Below are 16,213 nucleotides of genomic sequence, written 5' to 3' on the forward strand. Positions count from 1 at the left end.
TTAGCTTCCTCAAAGTCTATTTGGACTTGGGTTGGGCATTTATCTGGATGAAAAGTTATCTTCATCGCTTTCGCTTTGCAGATTACCGAGTCCAGTATTTCAAGCTCTACATGGTATGAGAATGTGTTCTCCTCTACTTTTAGTACCTGGTGAAGGAAAGTGAAAGATGTAACCGTTTAGCGAAATAATTTATTACACAATTTAATTGCTACTCAGGGAACAACCGACATGTTTATAGAGAGAAGAACTCTCTTCAGGTAGATAACCAGACATTACTCATGGCACTCGCTGAAAAACTTGCAAGGTCTGGTTTTGTACGCCGCAATGTTTTAGCAATGACGACGGCGACGGCGGGGACGACGCCTTGTAAAAATATAAGTTTTTATTTTACTTTCGAATGTCGCAACTGTGTAAATCTGTTCAGGACGCGTATCGGTCTAAAAACTTGCTCAGGCTAAACATGCACCGACAGCGTTCAATTCCAAAAGATGATACAAAAAACTTGCCATTGCCGTTCACGCTCTCCAAAATACGTAGAATTTGGTCATTTCACATCGTTGTTTTGCAGCGGACGGCAAAGAACTGTGCCAACATTCAAAACCCACGTGCACAGCCATTGCTCTGCTTATTAAACCTTTTGTTTGGTGACACTCTCGTCGCCGTCGCCGTCGTGGCTTGCTATAACTCCCTACTGTATGGGGTGCGACGGCGACGGCGACGGCGTCGCCTTGAGCAACGTCAACTAAACTGAAATGACCAGTTGTATTCAAAGTGTCTAACAGCGTGAGAACTATCTTTAGATGAAAATTGAAAGCTAGGGTTCAATTTCGCCGTCTTGGTTCACGTTCTCGAAAATACGCAGAATTTGGCATGCCCACAAACCACGCCAGCGGCTGGCGCCTTCGGCGCTCGAGTAACTTCCTCTTTGATGCATACTCTATGAAAACTGCATGCTACGCCCCTGACAAAGTCTATTATGTAAACGTTTGCAGCTGATGTCTTTCTTGAGGCAGAAAGGCCTTGAAAAGAATAGATATCAGTCTACTCGTACACATTCCAAAAAGTATTCGCTCGCATGGGAGCAGAAAACGTGAAATATTTACAACTTCTTACGTACAATTTTTTTTCTGTTAGTTGTTGTTGTTGCTTTTTGTTAAAAAGGAAAAAATCAGGAGAGGAAGTGGTCTATATAAAAAAGAGGGGGTCACCCATCATTTAAAGGAGTCAACTGCAGGTGGAGTTGACAATCGGTACCAAGCCCTATACTTGCTTATATTTCTTCCGAAGCGTGCGCGCTTGATGCATGACGTGGCTTGACGTAGCGACCTGAATTACGCGCGCAGAAGCAATGGGCGGCAACGTCCTTAAGGTCCCTAGTGCGGCCATCAAAATGTAACTAGAACCCTCCAATAACCTAGTGTCGAAAGCATATTTTCTATTGACGGAAATTTTCTTTCTTAAAAAGGGCAGTTGATAAAACAATGGAATTTACGTCGGCCGGGGACTGATTCTGAGTGAGCTCGTTTTTTTTGCAGTCACTTGGAAGTGGTCTCGTTTTTGTACCCCACTCAGGAATTTGAGCGCGACATTGGTAAAAGTAACATGACAAGGTGCAGGCTTACCTTAAGTACTAGGCAATTTTTACTGGATTCAGTTACGGTGAAGGTTTGTACCGAGAACAAACCAAATGTCTCCAACGGGTCAACCACTCGAACACTTTTAACGATCTCGCCTCCGAGTGGAACCGGTTCACGGTTTATGACTTGAAACGAGTCATTACACGAGATCATGAGAACATAGATCAACAGACCATCATCTGTTGACGTGATCCACATCCGGGAGGTTGACTTTAGCTCGTCCCAATCTTTTTCACGCAGATGGAAGGTCACGATGTGTGTGCTGTCATCATATCGTAAGCTGTTGTAAATTACTGAAATGGTCGGTTCTACAGGCACGCCCATAGCTAAAGGCATCTTGAATAAGATAAAACAAATGCATTCAACAGTTTGAATTGATAAATGTATAAACATAAATTAATTTATGTTTATTAGTCATCAGATATTTTTACACAAAGCCTCTCTGTTTATCAGACACTGGCCAAGCTATTGAAAACATATTCTATTAATTCTGTTAAATGTAACAATGTTCTAACAGTTATCTACTTGGGATAAAAGCTGAACGTGAGAGCGTACAAAGAAAGCCTTGAAAATCGAGAGACATCACTCTGGAAGATCATCGATTGGTATATAAACATTCCAGTCGACTCCAAGATCTTGATGTTTCCAGCAATCTGATTGGTTCGCTGTCTCTGGCTAATATACACCGGGCGACATTTAGATTTAACTATTACCACGTGACAATACATCAAGCAATACGATCACGCGTTAGATTCAACTAAACTCCAGATATATTTAAGAAATAGAGACTATTTTCGGCGTGTCTATCGAGTTTTAGTATCACCCAACTAGTGGACTAATGCAAATCCTGCATTTTAATTGGCTACGCTACTAGAGGACTATTAGCAATAGTCCTCGAGTAACGAAATTGGCGCAATCGAGCGTGACGCTTTCTTTCGGTTTATTCCCAAATAAATATTTCTTCAACTTGCATTTGCTAACTTTATTATTGCCTTTTCTGTCCGACTAGTTGGGTGATACAAAAACAATTAGACTCTTCGCCCTTAAGGGCCACGGGTCAATAGCCCATTCGGCTTCGCCTCATGGGCTATTGACCCGTAGCCCTTGGGGGCTACAGGTCTAATTGTTAAATAGAAACACGATTGGACTTGGGAGAACGAGAAATGCTGTGGGAATACGAGCTGCAAGTGCTTCCATGGCTTTTTCGACGGAGTTCTACCAAACTTTGGTGCCGGAGTGTTTCTATACATTGTAACTCGACAGAAACCAGAAGAAAATGTTTTCCTTCTTAACTTTTTTAGAAAACAGCCCAAAGAAAACAACGAACCACTTGACTGCGACAAATTTTCTGTCTCAATCGAGTGTAATATAAATCTACTAGCTAGCGTTCTCTCACGAATGCCGTTCTCTGATTGGCTACGCTACTCGCTATCTATTTTGTTGTAGATAGTGAGTAGCGTAGCGTTGTACGCTTGTTAACAAACTGGTGGCCGCTTCTTTGCGTTTTCGAAGTGTCTGTGAAAAGGATATAGATAAAGTTTTGAACGACTAGTAGATTGATACTAAAACAGTTTTTTGCTCTCGATTCCAATGCGTGATAGATGACTCTGGCTGCGCCCTCGTCAACTTTTCTCGCGATAGAAATCTCGATTGTTAAGTAGAAGTAATTATATACGACTTTTAATTTTTCTTTGGGCTATTTTGTATAAACAATATACACATAATTACTGGTCCCGAGAGCACCATTTAGTTTTGTTTTCCCGAGAATTTTGATGAACAGGTTCCAATTTTAAATTATGTAATTATCCCTAGAGGAAGTAATCCGGCCCTCCGAACAAAAAAAGAATAATTAACTGTAATTAACTGACTTGTGACTGAAGCCGTTCAAAATCGCTGTGCTCTCGCTCTATACAAATCATCGGGATGGGCGTTCCTTCGTACCAAGAGGCCACCGATATCTTGGAAGATGCCTTTATTTCAACTATAGGCTCTAAAAATTAGAATGAATCATAATCAAGAGGCTCAAAACAGTTTCTAGCCCTTTCCAATACTTAAATTTTGATTGGTCATTATAACTTCTCTTTATCAGTTGGTGCTAAAACCCTGGTATTAAAAAACTGCCCAATAATTTGTGAACACGTTGTTATCATCTTCGTATCACAATAGGTTACCAAAGCAACAGTATAACCTGAAGAAACACACCCTTAATTTTAGCTTTAAGTGCTTATAGTTCGAAAAAGGTGGGGTGAAAGCCATTTTTTATAATTGAATTTTGATAAGCAGGATAAGATGCAACTTTTGGCAAAGTTTTAAAAAAATCTGCACATGGGGTTACGAGCCACCTAGAACAGTTCTATACTAGACTAGAACAGCTCTTGATTTGTTCCTTTTTGTAAAACTTGGTTAATTTTAGCTTTCGGTGTCATAGAATTATGTCGTAAATAAGTTAAAGGTATTGTTCATAGCCTTGACCAAAAATTGGTCGAAATCCCAGTGACACTTAAAGTGCTTTCAATAACACTTGAAGTAAATGTCTCCCAATATAAAAGCAGGTGGCTCAGTATATATAGGTGGCCGTAAGGCCACCTTTGGTAGGGGGGTCTGGGGGGTATGTTCCCCCAGAAAACTTGGAAATTTAAACTCTCAGAATACGATTTCCAGCTTTCTGGCATGAAAGTTGGTAAAGTCGATGATGAATATATGCTGGAACCGATCTTTTTCGCTCGCTGCCCGTTCGCTGATTTATCTCTGTTTGGGTTACCGAAATACATCGGCTTCCTTCATAACTGCAAGTGTAAAAACTGTGAGCTGAGTCTTGTCGAATGAATTTCCAAACGATGAACAAATAAAGTCTTTCATTTCTTCGATTGATGGCCCTTTGCGTGGCTCACGACTTTCCAAAAATTGCGAAGATGACAAGGTCTTATCCGCGACTTCAGATCGTATAGTTTTAGAATCAATTGGGTTGACTGGCGAAATTTCATCATTGGAATCAGAGAGTTTCGTTTTGTGCAATTGATATTCATCCGTAAGCAAAGAAGAACACAATAGGTTTATGAAAGAACAATTCCGAAGTCAAATAAATTTATTCAAATACCTGTTTTGGCACGTGATTTCTTTCAAAAGAATGTAAACAAATCAGTCTGTCCAGACTGTATACGGAAGGACACTTTGCTGCCATGTTTGCTCGACCGACCACATGGTAACAGTTTGAAAGCGAGGTTAAGTTCTATTACAATAATGCTAGCGAAAATTTTATATACGCTTTTATATACACGAACAGTCAAGGTAAATGTAAGAAATGTTTTATCAGTTTATTTGAACTGAGAAATACGTAGGCAGTAAATATTATAAGAGTTACATTTTTGAAGTTTTTGTCGACAAACACAGCCAAGTAGCTGGTGACTCGATGACTCACAGCCGCCGGAACTCCGGGGGTAGCCGACTTCTAATAAAAGCGCTGCAGACTGAGTCCGTCTTTTCCTTGAACATTTACTGTGCATGGTTATCACTCTAGCCACACAGAAAACACAGTGAACGAATCAAAACTCAAAGTGAATATGTGCAGCTGATGTGAAGTGCGAGAAAACGTGTGAGAACGAGTCACAATTAGCTTCTATGAAAAAGTGGCGGGAATTTTTTAAGCCAATCAGTGGCAGCGTAGTAATGCAAAACCAGATTACTTTTCAACATTCAAGCGAAAACCACTCTTAACCACTTTACTTTCATTTATTATGATGAAGTCTTGAAACCAAGTTGCTTACAGAGAGATTATTGTCGAACGTGCAAAAGTGGGAGCATATTTTTGTTCCCTATAAATGTCGAGCTTCAGTTTTGTCAGTGCAAACAGGATATTGTGCCTTACCCCGCTGGCTCCCAACGGATGCTTTTAATAAATTCCAAGACAGACCAAACTTTCTGTTGAAATCGGCAGGCAGCTCACTTTCAAGAAGATCAAATATCTGTGAGGCTGAAAGATAAATTAACAACGCCAAATTTGTAACAGGTATTTTATCCATGCATAAGTCCAAACAAGATGGAAGAAAGTAAGAGTTAAAACAAAAATCATATTCAATTGGAACCAGTCGGAGGTAGAAGCAGTGACAGGAACAGTTCCCTGAAAGATTAATATACGGACAGTTTATCTATAAATATACCTCAGATTTTAATGCCTTTTCCTTGTATTCATTTGACATAGGTGTCTAAGAATACAGTGATTGTGCCCACTCTGCGACTGACAAAACGCAGGGATTGTTTTCGGAGGCGATATTGGTGGGAAGCGACAGTGCCAAACACAGATCTATTTTGTAACGTCACCCTACTCGTCTTCTCCTCTCAAACTCAAATTTCCCAAAATTTCTGACTTAGGTCCATATATTCACTATAACTAAATTTAATAAACATAACCTCCTCCTTTGACCAGTGGTTGTATCTGATGAATAATTCGAAGGAGGGTCAGTGGCGAGGGCGATTGGACACCAAACATCTGGCGCGTTTCGTTCAGTAGATTGAAGCACCGCTCAGTCAACCGAATTAGGGCTTGTACAACGTCACTGGTTTTATCTGCAATTGCCGAAGTGCACATAACAGAACAATTGGTAGAATAGCAAAAAGGATTTGCTGATGTGTGCCATAGACTAACACCGAAACCAAATTAATCATTCTATGTAGCCAATCACAAAGGACATAGACAATCCAATGAACCAATCAAAACTCATAGTAATAATTACATGCAGCTGACGGGAAGCGCGGGAGAACGCATGCTAACTAATTGCAATTAGTTTTGGTTTTCCTTCTGATTGGATCAAAAGATAGCGCGAGTCTTTAAAGCCAATCTTGTCGAGTAATAATGCAAAAAAAAAATTACTTTTCGACATGCAAGTGAAAGCCATTCTAAGATGAAGTGCAAACTAATTACGGGGGAATCTCAGGAGTAAGAAGTAATAAAGGCACGTAAGTCGCGAGTTACCCGATTTCATAAATTCGCGTCAGATATGCCGGAGTAATGCACCTTTCTAATTTCACCAATCAACTGACGTTGTAATACTCGTAAAAGAAGATAAATTACACGAGTCAGAAACTGAAATATTATAGTCATGGTAGGAATGCGTTGGGATTCGAATTTTCTATTTAAAACGAGTGAAAGAGAGAAGTGGCATAGGAAGTTCAGGAATTTTTATACTCGAAGTTCAAAATTAATAGCTCAGTAAAATGAGCCGTTTTTGAAAACAGATGTAACATTTTTATTTGATACATTATAAACCAACCTATTGTCAGCACCGTCCTTTTAGACTCCACTTTTACCCAGCAAAGAATTTCTTCTTTACTTTGAATTCTGTCGGGCAGTTTACTGTGGCAACAACAACAAAAAAATAAAAAAGCCAGATCTAGATGTAGCCAGATATAGCTAAGTTGATATCGTTGGATCGAGTTGGTTTTGGGACTATTAGTTGATGATCCAAATCTTTAAGGTAGACACGGCGCTCAGTTTACGTTCAAGTGAAAATCCTAAAACAAACATTTCCATGATTGCCTAAAAGATAGATTTGGCTGTGTGTTTCCCCTTTTATTATATGACTGAGAAAATTACTTCATTGTGATAGCCTGAGAGCAGGCCAATTTATGGATAATTCTTAATCTGCAGTTCAGTGCGAAAAAACGTTTGCGCGTTCGCAAGTTCCCAAACATTAATAAATGCGGAGTAATCGTATGAAAGCCGAGAAATTAAGGATTTACACCACTCGTGATATTTGAAAATTCTTTCAAATTGCTTTCGCCTAAAGGTTCGTTCAATTTTGAGAAAATTTTCAAACATCACTCGTACTTTAAATCCTTAATTGCACCAGACCGCGTCCCCCACAACGTAAGGGATTTGTTGGACTAAAAATATCTAAGAACCTTAGTCTCACGTACTTGCTTCCCAACTCAAGATCAACAGCCAGCTTCAAACCAAGAAGTGTCGGGAGAAGTGGCAACGGAACCCCAACGCATTTGTAGTAATACTCCTCCATGTTTTTACAATCATCACTCCATAACATGCTTGATGTGAACAAGAGAGATTTATTTGGCCTAGGGAAAAAAAAAGCAACATGCCTACAGTAACTTTTTGGAGGCAACGATCTTCCGATCCTCCGCGAGTGGCGATCTCCCGAAGGCAGAGACAATCGTTTTACAGTTTACAGTTTGCTGGTAAATTCCCAAAATAGTCCCCTCCCAGGGAGAAATCTGACCCTTCTTAATTTGACTTTCTGTGAAATAGCAACGGTTAATAGCAGTAACACTTTTTTATTACAGTTGAACCCCGCTATTTCGAACTGTTAGGGGAAACGAAAAATAGTTTGAAATAGCGGGAGTTTGAAATAGGTAATAATAAATGCTGAGGTGCAAATCCTGGATAAATGGTTTTGCGTTCGAAATAAAGGGGAATTCGAAATAACCGAGTTCGAAATAGTGCGGTTCAACTGTAGCTGGAGTGCGTCTATCGTTTCATTACAGCCGGTTTCGAAGTCACATGAACACATCAGTCACATGACGTTTTCCTGTTCGGTTATACATAAGCTGCCATTGTTTTCGCTCGCTCCTTCAAATCAATAGACTTCTGGCAGCCGGTTTTTTTCTCTAAGGGTCATTTAGACGAGTGTTTAGTCTTCTCGAACGCAAAAGCGCGATATGTCGGTGGCCGAGTAGGGAAGAAGGCGGGTCAAGGGCGGTATCTCGTCCCATTTCCCTTTCGGCTTAAGCGTCTCGCCTCATAATCCCTGCTGAATTTCGAGAGAAAAACAGACTGCCAGCAGTCTATCAAGTCACGCACTGTTCGACTATCCAAACAGCCAACTTGTAGTCTAACAAAAATTGCAAAATTTACATACAATTTTAGCCTTGGGGCACAGCAAACGAGAACATTCAGCAAGCCGATGTGATCACTGACATTACTTGTGTCAATGACGTCAAACAACATCTCTGGAGGGAGGCCACCCGTACACAGGGCAAGTGCATCGCCATTCCACAGGGTAACCTAGCAACAGAGATAAATACTAAGAAATAAGTCAGACTGGTCACACTGATATATGGCTACCAGTAACTCGTCTATTGCAATTGACTCCAGTTGGGACTGGCTTTGAGAAAGACTTAATAACGCAATTAGTCTTTCTCCAGACTGAGCTCACTCACAAGATTTCACTTGGCAATCAGCTCAGGTCACTTCAGGAATCAAACGGGGACCTGTAAACAAGCTTCAAGAATTATAGGCGCATTTGATCATATTCACATGTTAATTTGCGCCTTAGAAATATTAAATATTATTATTATTATTATTATTATTAGTAGGATTTTACAGGAGCCTTGTTCCGGTAAATTCAGTCTTGTTTTGTTTTGTTTTGTTTTGTTTCGTTTTGTTTTGTTTTGTTTTGTTTTGTTTTGTTTTGTTTTGTTTTGTTTTGTTTTGTTTTGTTTTGTGCAATGAATATAATTACCTCCAAACTGAAGGAAACTAAAGGAGAAAAACGGCAAGAGTTTGTGCTAAATGTTTCAAGTCCACCATGCACGACAGAGCTGGCGTTTTTTGTCAAACATAAATAGACGTTTTAAACGGGACTGGGATACTTGAGCAGGGTGAGAGTTGGTGTGGCAAGGTCATGTCAGTTGTTGTTGCGGGTTGCAAGATGGGACCTCTTCACCCCCACCACCGCCAACAGCTCCAACACCTCCCCCCTCTCCCGTCGCCACCGCCAGTACCGCCACCGCCGTCGCTGCAGTCAGGCTCGCGTCATGATTCTGACCTTAAAATTTTTCTCAGGGCGTGTAGTGTTGGTTTACACCCCTCCCCCCTTTTCCCCACTACCACTGCTAGTGTCAACTCCACCGCCGCTGTATTCTGCTCAGCTTCACTAACGTTAACATTTGTTTTAGTGCGTCTAGTATTGGGTACATCGGCGCCCTCAGCTCCGTTTCCCCGACTTTTCTTTGTTCAGAGCATAATTATAAAGTGGACCCTAACTGTGGAAAGATGACTTGCCTTCAAAGTTGTTGAGTGATTCTCCTTTAGTTCCTGAAAGCGTTTTACCCACACCACTAGGTGTTCTTTGCAAGCAGCAGTCAACGATTTACATTCAGGCTCAAGGTCTTGTCTTAAAAAAAGAAAACATTCGTTTCTTACCATAAGTACATAGGTAGAAATGTGTTTCCTTTCAAAATATTTTAGGTCGGTTCTGCTGAACTGTTAAGTTTTATTGTTGTCGGCAGCTGATTGTCCACTTTAAAAACAATGATTTTCGTTACGATTATGTACCGTAATTCGATTTTGTGCTTTGAAGGTTATTTGGATCTCACTCTTCCGTAAAGAAGTAAAATGTTAATATCTTTAATTTCTATAGAAACGTTTCCATTCTTTTTCTGTCATAACACTACACAACAAAGGAAATCAGTGTACCTGCTGGTAAATTAAATACGATATACGTGGGTGATTTTTGAATATTTATCACTGAAGACAGTTTTTTTTTTCCTGTAATGTACTTTTGTTCTACTGCATTTAGCTCAACATGCTGGTAACCAGCTCGAAAGCCAATTGCTACTCTGGTTACCACGCAAATATCTTTTTAGTTTTTTCCTTACCCATATGTGCCGCGAATATTTCTCTCCTATTTTACATGTGCAATAATTGCAATGAAAACACTGTAAATAGCAACAATTTTGCAATGAGACATTCATCATCAGGTATTTCCGGGACAGGTTGAATTAAGGAACTTCGTTATAACGTTTACAGAACGTCGGTTGGAATAATACGGCCGTCTTTTAAACAAAATTCACCAATACAAAAATAAAACTAGAAGAAATCGCTTACATAAAATAATATGCTAAGTCAGCTGTAAAACAGGCATCGGAATTTACTTGATTTTGGTAACCTTGGCTTGTACCGTGGCTCACCTTTCAAGAGGAGGGTAGCTCTCGAAGGCACAGGAACTATAGTGCTGCTTCCACTTGTGAACAAATGGACGAATCAAGGTTGGGTTTGTCTTGTCCGATTCATCGCTTGTGGAACCTTCGCTGAACCAGTGCGTTATTTCGTCGTAAAGTGGATTTGCTGACGTTGGTTGACAAAAATGGTCTAGTGCTTCTTCATAGATCAACTTTACCATTTGGTTTAGCGCGCATTGCGCATCACGACTGAATTTCAGTTCTCCTCTTTTATCTTCGATTAGTCTGATTCTGCTCTCTTTTATGCTTTTCACTTCAAGATCGAGATCCCTCCAGTCTTTCCATATGTCACGACATTCCCTAAGAACGGCGCTATCTTTAAACGTCAAAACACTCTCGTCGCTGTCAAAATCCTTCTCCAGCAATTCAGAGAGTACATTTCGCAGTCTGTCAAAATGAGCTGTCGATAGCGCAAGGTTATACCAGGTATTCCATAGGAAGTCCACATCAGCCGGGATATCAGGATTTATCTCACAAGCGACTTCGACAAGCACAGCATTGCGAGCAACCACCAATGGATCGTAGTCGTTTAAATGAAAATTCACACTTTTAGGACGCTCGAGACGTTTTCTCAAAGAAAGATCTGATACAGTGCACAAAACATTCCTTATATCACCAGACGCTAAAAGCAATAAGTCTAAATGTTGTTCTTTCGAAGTTCCCAGCAGCTCCGTTAGGTCTCGAGCTGTTGTATTTCCCATAGCGTAAGTGTAAAGACCCATAGGATAAAGAATCGTTCCCGCTGGATTATGAAAACTCAACACTGGAACGCCTTGGCTGTCGTATCTTGTCATGTTGATTTTCGATGGAGTTAAAAAGAGATATAAAAACTATCTTTTTATAACAGAAATATAAAAGAAACTTTCGCGCAAACTGTAACTTCTGAGAACTAAAATGAAGCCGAATTCTCAGAATCCGCTCCGCGAGAGACCTGGGTTCTAAAATTATCGACCACAGATATTAAAAACCGGTCAAGCGTTCTCGACAACAGGGCAGCATAAATCAAGAAATTAAAACTGCAGTAAAGACTGGAAGTGGTTGCCAAGGTGCCATTCAGGCGGGTTCAGTTTGTACTAGAGCCGGACTGTGCAATTAACTCGGCAGGAATTTTTTTCTTCACCTCTTCTTTGCATGACTGTTTTTTTTTTCAGTCACCCTCCCTTCCATGATTTTTTTTTTTCCCCGACCCCCCACCACTTTTCTAATGAACCGTCCCGAAACCGATCAAGCGTTCTCTATAACAAGGCAGCGTAAATCACCGGATGTCTACTAAACGCATCAACATTGCTTCTTTTACGAATCACAAGCATTCCGTTTTACTTGTCTAAGATTAAACGATTCAGCGGGCATCGACAAAGGCTGAGTACGATGTTAGCCTTAACCGCTCAACGAGAAAGAGGGCAAGTCCACGGGATACTCCCTTACTGGTCTTAACGATATTTTGATACTGGCCCAGTATCACTTCACTCAAAGGACGTCCCTTTCCAACTCATACAACGCTAATAAGGTAAATAAGGCAAGGTAAAGGTAAAGTCTGCATACGAGCCATGTGGCTCATCAGGCCGGAGCTTATCCCGGTTTCTGCAGCATAAAACGACTAGGAGTATTTCTACTCCCGCCTGGATGGGATGCTAGTCCATCGCAGGGTTACCCCCAGCATTAAATTCGCCGGTACCCATTTATACACCTGGGTGGAGAGAGGTGCTGTGAGAGTCATGTATCTTGCCCAAGAACCCAAAACAATGTCCCTGGTCAGGGCGCGAACCCGGACCGCTTGCTCCGGAGTCGAGCGCACTAAACATGAGGCCACCGCACCTCCCCTGTAAGCAGCTCTAGTAATTAAAATTACTCCATTTCTCAGGAAAAACTGGGCTGGCAACGAAATTTGTGAACAGCTCGCTACCCTGCGGTGCAAGGGCTGGGCAAGAAAGAACGAATGAAGACATGTCTTGGCCTCATCCGTGAACACAGCATTTATTTGGTGATATTATTTATCATCATTTTATGGTCTTCTACATCTGCACGGCTAGCAACAACATACAGTGTTGCAAAAGCTCTTGTAAACTAAAACAGTAATGATTATAAGGCTACATAATGATTTGTAGAACTTATAAGTTTACCGATGAATGGAGATAATTATTTAAAAGTCGGAACGATATTTTCTGTAAAATTCATCTCTTAGAATAGAGTATTTAATGCAATACATAAGAAAGTGACAACAAAAACAGCTTTAAATTTTAGCGGGCCGCCAGCTAAATTGACGAATCACAGCGCTTGCAGTAACTGAGTGATATAATAATCGTTCTTAAAAATGTTGAAAAATTCTAGTTTATTAGAGCATTGCATGGCACGTTGCCAATATAAAGTATACTTCTGTAGAATCAGGTAGCATAATGTTTGATTTAAGAGCCAGTGCCCTTAACTATGGACCAAACAACGGTACAAGTCGAAAAATCGATTTTGCCCAGTTTTTGCCCATAGATTGGCCCTAGCTAGTAAACAAACGGACCATAGTTAGTTTCTGCTAATGCAGCTTTTTTGGGGAGAAATTTGCGAAAAACGATTTTGCCTCGATTGACCTCAAAATCTACTTCCTGTTATGCTAAATTTTCTGAAAATTTGATTGCTTTGCGCGTCGCACAGCAGCTACTTAAGAATCTTTCAATGGTCTTTACATTCAGCTCAGGTCTTCATGGTATGACTGAGCGAAAAATAAAATAAATCGAGGTTTCTTTTGAGCCCGAAACGAGATCGAACAGCAACGCAAAATATTACGATGTGTTGCAAACGAATTATAGCACTAAAAAATCGCCATATTTTTCTATGGGCTATAACTTTAAATGCCATAAAAACACTTTCTACGGGTTAACTGTACACCCACCTGTTTGAAAATCAAAAAATATCTGTGGGCAAATGGTTTTAAGTCGCCCGCCTTGGCCTGTGCTTCTCATAGATTTTTCCCTGAACCGCCGTGAGAATGTAAACAATTGCGTGACGCGGGCGGTCACCGTGAATACATTATTCGTTTCCAACAAACCGCAGATGGCTATCTTAGAACATTTGGGTGAAAAAAGAAACACATAATGGACCACTTTTAACTTTAATATTTTGAAAGTCATCGCTTTGGAAATTTCGTTAATTAAAAACGTCAATTAAAAGCAATTTACTTGGAGTTCGGGTGTTACTGCTATGTCGTTTTAAGCTGTCGTTCTTTCTTTGATCATTTTAATTACAAGAGCGAGTTCTAGAAAGAAAATCGTTCAAAGTTCATTTGTTAAGCGTAATGACAAGTTGATATTGTTGGTTTGTATTGTAGCCTTACGTGATCTGAAGGAACGCTACAGTGATTAAATTTGTATTTGTTGATTGATTTCGACGGATCGATTTTCGGTTAAACCTTTTTATTTGTACCAACACATTTAGTGCCTTTTCTCCTTCTAAAAAGTTGGAAAAAGTAAAGTAAACAAATCCTAAAAGTTTAAATCATAAATAAGAGGCATCGACATTGCGAGTGTCTCGGTAAGCTGTTAATTTGAACAATTACTGTGCTGGACGGATTGCTTTCCAGGTTACGCACGTATTATACATATAGTTCATTGTGCGCGAATGTTTCTGTTTCAAACAACTGAAATGCTCAATACTTTTTTTTCTTTTTTCTTCAGTCTTAAAACTTAAGGTTAGAGTTAAGCTAAACCCTAAACTGTTTTGGCGGCCAACCTATTCTTGGCTAATTGCTTAATCAAACTATATATATATATTTCATTGAAATTCGCTCTTCCGTGACCGACTTCCGCGAACAAAACAAAATGGCTGTTCGCTGTTCATTTAAGACTACAATCCTGGTCAAAAGTGTTGGGACAGTTACGGCAGATGACTTCACAGGCAGCCTCTCTTAAGACCAAAACCGCGCAAGCCCGCCTACCCCCCTCCCCCTGTAAATGTTGATAAAAATCTTGAAGAAAAAAAATCCTTGACAATAGCTTCAGAATAGCCACGTTTGAAGAATTGTTCGCCTCCTAGAACAGTATTCTCGAACTAAAGAGACGAGAAGATAGATATTCACGTCTTATTCCAATAATAGCGATTTTTCAGCAATCGCGTTTGGTTCCAACACAACTGTCTAACCATTTTCTATTGTCCCTTTTTCCTTTTTTCCCACATCCGATCTAGTCTTTAGAATAGCTTCGTTTTCATGCAACATTGCTAGGGGGGAGGGGGGTCAATTGTACTTGCTTGTATTCATCTTTTGTTCTAAAACTTTAAGCACGTAGTTGAAATCGAGGGTTTTAGCGCGCAAAAGGGGGAGGTGTCCCAACAACTTATGGCCAGGATTGTAGGTTTACACGAGAGGAAATTGTTCCGGATTCGTGATGAATTCGGAACGTTTCAGTGCCGGATTGATTTTGCCGTTTACATAAAAGTAAACGAATCTGAAAAAAAAAACTCCCCGGAATTTAAAGTGGGAACTTTGAATCCGAAAACTTTTGAATCTGGAGAGTTTTGTCGTGTAAACGATTTTCTCTCGAATCCGCATATTTTTCCGCCTGTGATCTTTTGAGTTTGCGGTGGAACGAAAATGGCGGATTGCATGATCCAGTCGTATACGTAGTCGAGTCGTAGGCACATTGATGGCCATTTGATGGCGGTCGCTGGGTGATTACCTCGTGCTGTTTCAGGTGTAGGTAATCACTTTTATAATACTGCGCAGATGACGACGATGGCACGATCGAAAACCTCGACGGTTCTAGATATTAAGTAAAGACCAGAATAACTTCCTGGAGGGACCTGACATGATGGACAACAGTACCGTGGTCAGCGAGTCGAAAGAAAACTTCAGACTGTCTCAACCTGCCCCTAGCCTTATTTTCGGAGGCATTTTGTTTCTCGTTGTCGAGGCAACAAACTGCTTGTTAACCATTCCATCATGAATGTGCCCGGAGTTATCGTCGTGTGTAAACGGTTAAGAATCCGAATATCCTTTCACTGTAAACCCCTACTAATCCGAATACTCTAAAATTGATGAATCCGGGAACTTTTACGAATCCAAAAAAACTCCTTTAGTGTAAACCCAGTCCTAGATCGACCACTGTAATGTTTATTTGTCTACCAGTGTTATGATCTGCAAATTTCAGTTAATTGATCAAACAACCAAAGTAGAAAAGATGGAGTTTTTCCCAGTATGATCGAAACTTAAACGCAATTTCTTCCTGGGCTAATTCAGTTCAAGAAATTCCAGGTTTTCTAGCTGAGTTTGAACATATTGTGTAGGTACAAATTTTCTACACAGCTAGAAGAGCTGAGATGCCATCACGCAGTTAATAGTTTATAGAAATTATGGTATTTCCACTTGACTTTATTTGTCAGTCAATGATTCAATTGCCATAAACCATAGAGGATTGGTTAAGTGTATCTCTAAAACTGCCACTATATTGTAAGTTATCAGTGAAATCAATAAAATAAACAAGTGTTAAAATCATTTCCCGGAGTACTGTAGCAACGTTCTTTGTCAGGGATGTCGTGGGTGTTGCAATGCAAATGAAAAAACATATATATTTATACTAACTTAAACAAAAAAAAAAACATTTTCCATTATTTTATCCACA

The 16,213-nt window shown here is 40.1% G+C and overlaps 1 pseudogene; it reads right to left on the reverse strand.

Moving 5' to 3' along the window:
• Positions 1-11,404, reverse strand: part of LOC145499573 (uncharacterized) — a 22,701-nt pseudogene extending 11,297 nt beyond the window's left edge.
• Positions 11,405-16,213: the final 4,809 nt, after the last annotated feature.

This window comes from Orbicella franksi, chromosome 10 (assembly GCF_964199315.1).
Source record: "Orbicella franksi chromosome 10, jaOrbFran1.1, whole genome shotgun sequence".
Classification (NCBI taxonomy): Eukaryota; Metazoa; Cnidaria; class Anthozoa; order Scleractinia; family Merulinidae; genus Orbicella; species Orbicella franksi.